Here is a 9,539-nt window from a genome sequence, read left to right as displayed (position 1 = left end):
GGCTAGCAGTTTTACCCTGAAGAGTCTCTGGCCTCCCTCAGGCTTCAAGTTCTCTTCGTGGAGAGAGAGGGAGGTGACAGTCCCCACTGCAGCTTGTGCATGGGGATGGAGTGGGTGGTGTGAGCATTGAGTCCGAGAAATTTTGTTCATAGGGTGGGGCTGTCGAACACATGTCTGCTCAACAAGGACTTGTGTGTCTGCTTCGTGGTCTTGTCAGAGTTCAATTATCTTGCTGTGTTTAAAGTCAAACATAACCTTAAATCACCTTCGATGTTTATGCCAATGGGGCCCGACAGCCCACGTCATTGAGTCCTTTGCTGTATGAAGGAGAGGAACCCAGGGGCTCCCCCCAGCTGTGGTCACCTCCATAACAGTTAACTCAGCACCCATCTGCAGAGTCCACCCACGAGGTTCCAAGGAACTGGACAGAGGTCAGTGGGTTTGGGCCTGGGAGGAGAGGGAAAGTATCTGGGATGGTGGATATTAACTCTGCTGCCTGTGGGATCCTTGGGGAGTAGGATGGAAGCTGGAGATTCCCTCCCTATAAAATTACAGTATTTGCATTCACGTCAAGTTTAACAAGTTCAAGGACTGCCCTGAAGCCCATCCATCAGGCCCCGGAACAGGTATCAGGAGGATGACCTTGACCTCCCACCTAGGGGCTCTGCAGGCTGAGCTGGGTTTGCAGCTGAGGGCCTGGAAACACAAGAGGAACCAAGAGGGGAGGCACTTGGGCAAAGGGACTGAGGCTGCGTTTGAGAAAACTGTTTGCACTTTGCCTGAAGTGGGTCTCCAGGGCTGACTGTGACCAGGAAAGAAGGTTTAGCCGAGAACCCGTGTTCAGAATCTGGATGATACTGTCTTAAACCCTCCCCAAGCCTCCTGGGTTGTGGGCTTGGCTACTTCCCCCACAGCTTGGAGGAAAAGGCAAATAAGGCTTGATGTTAGGAGGTGATGCTGGGAATCGGACTGCGTTCAGCACTTCCAGGGCAGGGTCCTTTTCATCCTAAAGGGCTTTTAGCTTTGAAGCTGTGACTTTTCTTTCTGTCCAGCCTCCAGGGAAAACCATCCTCTAGAAATAGAGTAGTCATAATTGTGGAGTCCAAGGACACTCCATAGTGATGCTGAGAAGTGCGTGTGGCTTCAGGTTTCAAGTGGACACACACGAGAGACATGTTATAAAATGTTCCTGGTGGCTATGCTGAAAATGTTGGTAAGATACGCCAGGGGACCTGCTTTCAAAAAACTAAAATGTAAGACTGTCATCATATCATTATTAATGAGTGTAAGTTGAATGGATGCAACTCAATATTCCACTAGAAAATGTCATATTTGATGTAGCAGAGACTCCAAAATTAGCCAAAATATTGAGGTCATTTTTCTCTTCTCAAATGGTTAATAAGGAAGGCAGATAGCCCTACTTATAGTTCAAAGCAAAAGGTTACAATTTTCTGAGTCCATTTGAGGCACACATACAATAAAGATTTTTTAAAAAGAATCTTAGTAAAGATTTTGTCTCAGAAAAGACTACATATTGAAAAATAATTTTTGTTTAAATCAATGATGGTTTTAAAGTCAAAAATTATTTTTAAAGCTGACAAAATTGTTTTGTTAAATAAATGTAGTTTAATAAGACTGGCCACTTGCACTTATTTATTTGTATTTGCATGATCAGTTCAGAAGCTAAACAGGTGGGATTCATCAGAACAATCTGCTAAACTTAAGAGATTTAGTTAAATCCCTGAAAGTATTTTAAAAGTACTTTCAAAATTTAATAAACCTGAAATACGTCATCTTCCTCGCAGGACAGACTTCAAAATCCAACAAGAAAATTCCTTTCAGCTCTCAGAAATATAATAAGTAAAGCAATTACCTTCACAATTAAAGGTCAAAAACTTTGCAAATTTATAATTCTCTTAGTGCCTTCAAACTAAAACCACAAATCTAGAATCTACTAAAAATTTCAAATGAAATCCAAAGGCCAGTATGTCATGAGTTCTAATGTGCTGAAATCCCACAGATGTCTCACAGGACTTAAATGACGCAGACTTTTTAATGATGGTTGCATGGTTTATTCCTAAATTCAGCACAGAAGTATTCAAGACATGGGTTAGATTGGCTTCCTTGTCTCTGGAATTTTTCTGCACCTTTCTGACTATAAAGTTGCTTGGAGTTGTGTCTGAGGCTGAGATCTGGAATATGATAGGAGATCCAGGTTCTGGTCCCAGGGTCTGAACCAGATCAGGATCTGAAAGCACTTCCAGAATAATCCGCTCACAGAGGATTTTTCAGCTCCTCAATCTTCCTGGCTCCTGGTGTTTTATGTTGTCTTTTTACCCACTTTTTAAAAATAGCTACTTCACAATTCAGGCCTTTCATTTGCTGAGTGGCAGATGGGCTGCTACCCTTCTCTCCAGGTTGTGCCTGGCTCCTTTTCGGTCTGACCACATTCACATGTAGGGCTGGAGAGTCCTCAACCCCAGGCTGCGGGCCCTGTGGTGACCTTGACTGCAAACCTCAGCAGAAGCCCACCCTGCAGGTGCATGGGGACATTTGGGTGTCTTTAGTGACTCTCCCAAGGGCTGCTGTACTATTACAGCCTCACAAACTGCTCTTCCTTCTCCATCCATCCTCGAGGTTCTCCCATTTATTATATTTTAGTTCCTTTGAAATGATCAAAGCTTGGTTTTCTCTTTGCTAGTTGAGCTGAAAGAATTTCCTTTTTACTGATTACTCCGTAAAGATGGAATTGCTTTGAAAACAAAAGTTCTATAACACAAGTGTCTTATTCCCTTTTATCTTTACTTTTTTTGTGTCACTCTTAATTTCTAGAATATATTTCAACCCATTTCCTATCTCCTCTCCTCCTGCCATCCTCCTAAAATAACACACGAAGGAAGTAAAAGCCTCTTATAGTCCTAGAAGCCCTTCTTCCTGGTCCCGCCTGGTCAGTCCTTTCTGGTAGGTGCTGGAAGTAACCTTGAGGAGTCCTTGGCTGTCCCTTGCTGCAGTCATAGACAGGCTCCAAGAGAGTCCATCCCATGACAGGGAAGTAAAAGCAAATGTATCGTTCACACTATGGAATTATTCCCACCAGCACGGCAATCAGGACTGAGCTGTCCATGGGTTTAATTGGGCGCCCATCTTGCCTCCCAAGAGTGCACACTTGGATCTGAGAGGAACTGAACATTCTGATTAAGATGTCACCTGCTGATAAGAAAAGCAGAGCTGGGTGGAAGAAGAAGTTCACACAGAGGGCTTCATCTCCTTGCTCCCAGACTCCTATTTGTTATCTCCCAGAGTAGAAGCCAAGCTGCATAGAGAGATCTTTCTCCATCGCACATACCGCTTTCCCTGTGAGATTAATGATCACTGCCACATTTCCTTGTGAGTTGTCAGGCAGGAGCTGTCATTTGGGAAGCTCCCAGGACGTACACGGACACCTGAGCGAGGAGACAGGGGTAGCCCACGTCCGTGTTTGCCTGTGAATTTCACATCCTTCCGGCATGAAAGGCCTGTTGTCGGTTGTGGTGCTGTAAGTCATTTTTCCACTTCAGAAGTCTGGTTGATTGTTGCCAATATTTGTAACCCAGCTCAGGACGGCTCAGACATTTCAAAGTTAAAGCACATAAAGAAATTCTTCTTTCTCCAGCCATCAGGTCCTCAATAGCACATTTATATTTATAGGTTAGCAGAAAGGACAGACAGGATTTTTGTGTGTCTATGATCCCTGGCAAGTCAATGGGCTTTTTAAATGGCAGTTCGCCATGTCTTCAAAATCGCTACAGATGAATATGAATGCTCTTGCATATAGACAGACGGATGATAGATAGACATACTAGACACAGGACATGTGTAGGATATGTGTATGCATACGAATATGTGTGTCTAGGTACACACATTTGAAACCCTTAAATATACTGCTTTAATGACATATCAAAGCAAACTACCACTTATAGATACATACATATAGCAAAATAAGTACTAAGAAGCACAAATAATAATACCCTGATAGTTAAATATTATTCCAAATGTTCTGCCAGTTGGTAGCAATATTTTTACTGTTTATTTTCTGATGAGATGTTAGGTTTCCCTCACTTAAGACCACGTGATGTTTCCATAAGATGTGAACAATTTGGAAGTAGAAGGCAAATTTAGTTGAAATAAAGTATCCTTGCTAAAATTAACAGTGTGGAAAAAATTCGACACACACAACCTAGAAACTTACTTTTACCTGAAAAATATTCCGTGGAACCCAAATGTGTTAAATAGCAGTGCCTCAAAGAACCCAGTCTGAAAACTCCTGGTTCGAGATTTGTCTACGCAGATTCAAAGGATGTAAGATAGGAGGACAGCTCTTTTAACTGCACACAGAAACTGTTGAGAGAGAGAAAATAAGCTTAAAACATTCGTGTGAAATTAACTTTACCTGCGTCTCTACTGTGCGTAGTAAGTTAGATTCTCTAGGAGCACCTGTGCTGCCATCAGGTGACAGATGCACAAGGCGCTGTGAGAGGACACACCACTTCCTGTCTCCAGTCCTGTCCTGCTCCCCCCTGACTTCTTGTGCCCTGGAGGGTGGCGAGTGGCCTGTGGCCTTCTGAGGAGAAGCCTGTGGTGCCCTGTCTGCCCTGTTCTTCTGTCCCTTGCTGGGAGGATGGCTGTCCCCCAGGGGTGGCACCTTCCACCTGGAACCCAGAGCTGGACCCTGTGCAGGAAGTCACAGCCTCTCTGAAGAGCTCACGTAACACGAGCGAGGACTTGCTGTGTCGCCAGCCTAGGATGGGCGTTCTGTCCGGTACCCAGCCCGGTTTACCGACTGCAGACCGGAGAGGAACCTGAGGGATAAGGGGGGTGAGGCTGCGTCACTTGTGAGACACCTGCAGGAGGACTACCTGGTGCGGGGCCACCGATGCAAACCAAAGGGAAAAGAATCGCCGGATGCTGAGAACGGAACACGGGTGTCCAAAGGAGGGAGCCGCGTGGGGGGCCATGCACGCACCTTGCCACAGACGCGTCCTGCTGTCGTTCCATTCACAAATACGTGTAGTCATTTGCCAAAAGTGTCTCACACTCAGCATTGAGTTAAAATCCACCAAACACCAAAACACCCACACCCTAGGAACCCTTGCTTTTTTTAGGAGGCAATCCCATTCTTTTTCACTTGTGCCCATTTCTCAAGAATTTTGATTTAAAAATCTGCCGAAGGAATGATTCATTTCAAGGTATCTTATGAGGAAAAGGATTCTGTATGTGTATTCTCCAAAGAAGGAATAAACTGTGTCATTTTTATTTTTATTTTATTTTTTTGTTTTAATATAAAAGTTTTTAATAAAAAAGTCAGTCTACATTAAATCAGGAAACCAATAAATCTGAATTATACAAGCCTTCTACATACTTAGAAAAACAAAAACACACTGTTTATATTAAAACTTTTAAAATTCAAAATAGAGTCTAATTTAAAGAAAATGTCAATATGCCTAGTTGATTAGATAGGGCTTTATCATTTAAATTATTCACCTGAAATATGGGAAATGTATAATAGAGAAAAGTAAACCTCAAGGTTGATTTGCAAATCATGTAGTTAATGTGCATCAAGAATCAAATCTTAGCTTGCAAAGGGCAGACACAGTCTTTCACTACTTTTAGATAGGCACTTAAGAAATGCCTTCTGATGAGGAGAAATCCTAAAGATGTGGATCACTCTATTAACTCCGAGGAAGAATTAGGCTAAACAAGCTTCCCACAGGGTCCCTCCCACTGCCAAGAAATCATATCCATTGCCAATTTCTGATGATAACGAGGGAAATGAAACTAAAGCGCCCCGTTCTTATGCAATTAAAAAGTAAACTTGGATAATTCAGCTCCTATACACTAATCTCAAGCACTCTCAGTCCACCTGAATTAACGGTATTTTCTGTACCAGAATAGCTATTGCACTTGAACCAGAGAATGTTGCAATTTCTTCATACCTTACTTGTTCATTGTCACACTGGCAAAGCAGTCCTGTTTTAAAAGAGAAAGTAAATTTACATAAAACAGTCTTTTTGAATGTGTCCAATAGCCAGGGACCTCTACTAATTAAAATCCCTTTAAACAGGGGATGAGCTGGAGCGAGAAAATTATAAACCCCAGCAGGCATTAAAGATGTTTTCTTTTTTTAATAAAAGGTAGTTAAGGTTAGTCAAACTGAGAGAACCCCAGAGTTTTCCTAGCTCCTTCTAAATACACAGCCACATGACCCAGACTAGGAAAATAGAGATGAGCCAGTAGATGAACAAAGTAAGGACTCAACAAATACTTGAAGCAATCAAAAGGAGAGGATGCCCTGTGGCCTCACTGATACACTGTGGCATTACCCAGGGCAGCGCTTACAAAAGCTCCTGTAGCTCTGCATCATGCTCCTAGATAATCCTCCCCCTAGAGAGACCCTGTTACAAATTAGCCATCATTGTAGGTTTCAATCACAGATCAATTGTAATTCTATCGACTGACAAACAGTTAAGATAGAAACGAGGCCATTCTTCAATAAACTATAATTTCTCAACTGGAACTTACGAAGTCCAAATCCTGGAGAGTTGTTTTAGAATTAAAATGTTGAGCGAGAAAAGATAATTTCTTGGGGAAATATCCAAAGACTTCGATGCTGACATGATCCCTCCATCTCCTAGACACACCCCCCTGTGTGGGTGTCCACCAAAGAGCTGTCCTGCCTGGACACAGCATTCCCGCAGGAAAGTACAACTCCACCCTGCCGTGAGCATCTACTTTGTCCAGGATCTTTAGTACATTTGGAGCAGAAGAAAACAATGGCACGCTAATCCAAGTACTATCAAAGGAAACTTTTTCACCAAAAGAAAGAAAAACGAACCAGGCATGATATATAACAACTTTCTAGAAAACCAAAGTAAATAGTTCTTTGTTCTTACAAATCCATTTACATGATGAGAAGTTTGGCATTGAAAAAAAATACACTAGGTTCTAAAAGCAGCCTTCATGGTCCTTTCTGAAATTCACTTCAACATAATCAAATTAAAATAATGCCATGTCTTCTTGTTAAAAAAAAAGAGTCCTCATGTCACAAAGCAACTTTACATTTTACGTAATACCGTACATCTCCCTATGAGTACACAGACTATGTATATCATTGGTATTTCTGAATGCAAAGTAAAAACCTTAACGGAAACTTTTCACTCCCTATTGTGCAGTTTGTGTAGTAGATTGATGATAAGTTCTATTTTTAAAGAACCAGTGTATTTCTTTGTGAATTTCTTAAAAGCATTACAGAAATTGTCTTCAGGTATGTTCTACAGGTGTCCAAACCAAAAGGGCAAATGTTCTAACACCAGCTGTGGAAGATGGCTTTTACTGATTTATCTAGACCCATGAGATTTGCAGAGAAACAGCAGTGCTGCCGTGCTGCCTACAGCTGGCCAACGCTGCATTAGATGGTTGTGTCTCTCCTGAGTCCCAGTCCAAAGCCAGAGCATACAGTCAGGATGGACCTCACTGTGCAGGCAGGCAGGGTCGCCAGACGGGGATGTACATTCCTTTTGTTCCAGTACCTTCATATAATAAAGTTAACAAAAATAATAAAATATTTTTTAAAAAGCCAGCTGGCACTGCCAACCCATTCCTGTAGTAGTCTTAGAAACCCGTGACCTGCAGAATTTCCTCTGTCGCCAGTGAGCACCGCCATCCTCAGGAGGCTTCAGGGTCTGGAGTTCTGCATTGAGCAGGCCTGGGGTGCAGCTACTTGAGTGCTCATGGTTGTGGGCATGGTGGAACTCCCTCACGACTTCCCAGCCTTCATGTAAGTGGGGATGGAGCCACGCTGAGTCAACCCTTCAAACCTCTTGTAGGTGTAATTGAGAAAAACCCAGTCTTTGGATGTGTAGTCTGGTTCCGTAGTATATGGCACTGGCTGTAAGATATCAGACTCAGGGATGCCATCAAATTTGAAGTATTATCAATGCCTTTGGTTTGTATAGGGATTGCCACTGGCCTTTCCCTTATGTGCCCCCACTCTACACCTTCAAAAACGGGATGGCTTTTTATTTCTTCCACTCCACTATTTCCAATTCTATTATCAGAATCAATACCAAATCTGAGAATTAAATCCTTGGCTTTCTCAGAAATAGGTACTTTCAGAGGAAATACTGGAGTTTCTTCCCAGTTCATCACTTTCCTGTACATTTCCTGAGGAGTTTCAGAGCAGAAAGGTGAACAGCCTATTAGCATTTCATACATAATCACTCCCAGGGACCACCAGTCACGTAGTTTGTTGTAGCCAGTCCTCATGAAGACTTCTGGGGTGATGTCATCTGGCGTCCCAACTGTGGAATATGCAGCCACCTTCTGTTCTTTATCCAGGTTTCTGCTTTCCTCTTTGAGTTCATGTTCTGAAATGAGAAGTCACTTGGTGGGTTGTGAGTGAGGTTTCTGTAGAATTCAGTTCTGTGAGCCTTCTTCAATCCCATGCATAAGCCCAAATCAGATGATTTTACATGTCCCTTGGCATCCAATAAAAGGTTGCCTGGCTTAATATCCCAGTGGATGAAACCCAACTGGTAGATTGCATCTGTGGCCAGAACAGTCTCTGAAATGTAGAACTGCGTTTCCTCTTCTGTCAAGGTACCCTTCTTCATTAACAAGGTCATCATGTCACCTGCATGATTAGATAAAGATTCCTCTTACCCTGAAGACTATAAAACATCTTCACCACCCAGGCCCCACCTGCTTCTACCCACGTATCTCTTTCTACTCAAATATGTGGCACCTGCTCTTTCTCAAGCATGTCAGCCTTTCTCAATATCTTCACTGGAGAGGCATGGCCTGTGTCTTCCTTCTGGACTAGCCTCACCTCTCCAAAAGCTCCTCTTCCTCTTCCAGACACTCAAAGTCATCCAAGCCAAGCCTAGTCCTCTTGAGCCAAAAGAACTCTGTTTCTTTGCAATTGTGTTGTGATCAGCATAACTTTTTCTCTTCACATGCTAATCCTTCTTCTTCCATGGCCACTTCTAATTTCTTTGGCCTGGTTTCTCTCTCTTCATGCTATAAAATTAGGTTGCTGTACAAATTCTCCAATGTGAGCTTGGCTACAGTCACTCATTCTCGGGTATGTGGCTCATAGGAAAGGTTGTTGTAGTCCCTGCCATCATTGCCATAGTAACAGAAACATTTTGTTGATTTGTGATCTTTAGAACACAATTCTGGATTATTGGGAAAGCAAATACAGGGAGAAAAAAATACCTGCCCGCAGCACTCGGTGGCTTGGCCTCACTAGCCCCGTGGCTGCCCACCCCTCCGGAATCTCTGCCCGCCCTGAAATCGCTTGTGTCATTTTTAAAGCAAAAGTCAAACAGCTGCTGGAGGAGTGAATCTGAAGCTGCCGTGGTCACCTTGTGTTTGAAGTGGTCGCTTTGTATCAGATGCCTGGTGTATCTGGTGTTTTGATTCTTTTTTTTTTTTTTTTCTGGTACCAATGATCAAACTCAGGACCTTGTGCTTGCAAGGTAGGTGGGGCACCACTGAGCTAA

General features: G+C 42.9%; 1 pseudogene; it reads right to left on the bottom strand.

The window, feature by feature from the left end:
* Positions 1-7,792: 7,792 nt before the first annotated feature.
* On the bottom strand, positions 7,793-9,197 carry LOC106009424 (serine/threonine-protein kinase 38-like pseudogene; annotated as a pseudogene).
* Positions 9,198-9,539: the final 342 nt, after the last annotated feature.

The sequence above is a fragment of the Heterocephalus glaber genome, unplaced genomic scaffold (assembly GCF_053883595.1).
Source record: "Heterocephalus glaber isolate CG9 unplaced genomic scaffold, H.glaber_assembly_v1.0 deba00001538, whole genome shotgun sequence".
NCBI classification, from domain to species: domain Eukaryota; kingdom Metazoa; phylum Chordata; class Mammalia; order Rodentia; family Bathyergidae; genus Heterocephalus; species Heterocephalus glaber.
Note: the sequence above shows the minus strand (reverse complement) of the source record. Positions and strands in the feature narration are given on the sequence as shown.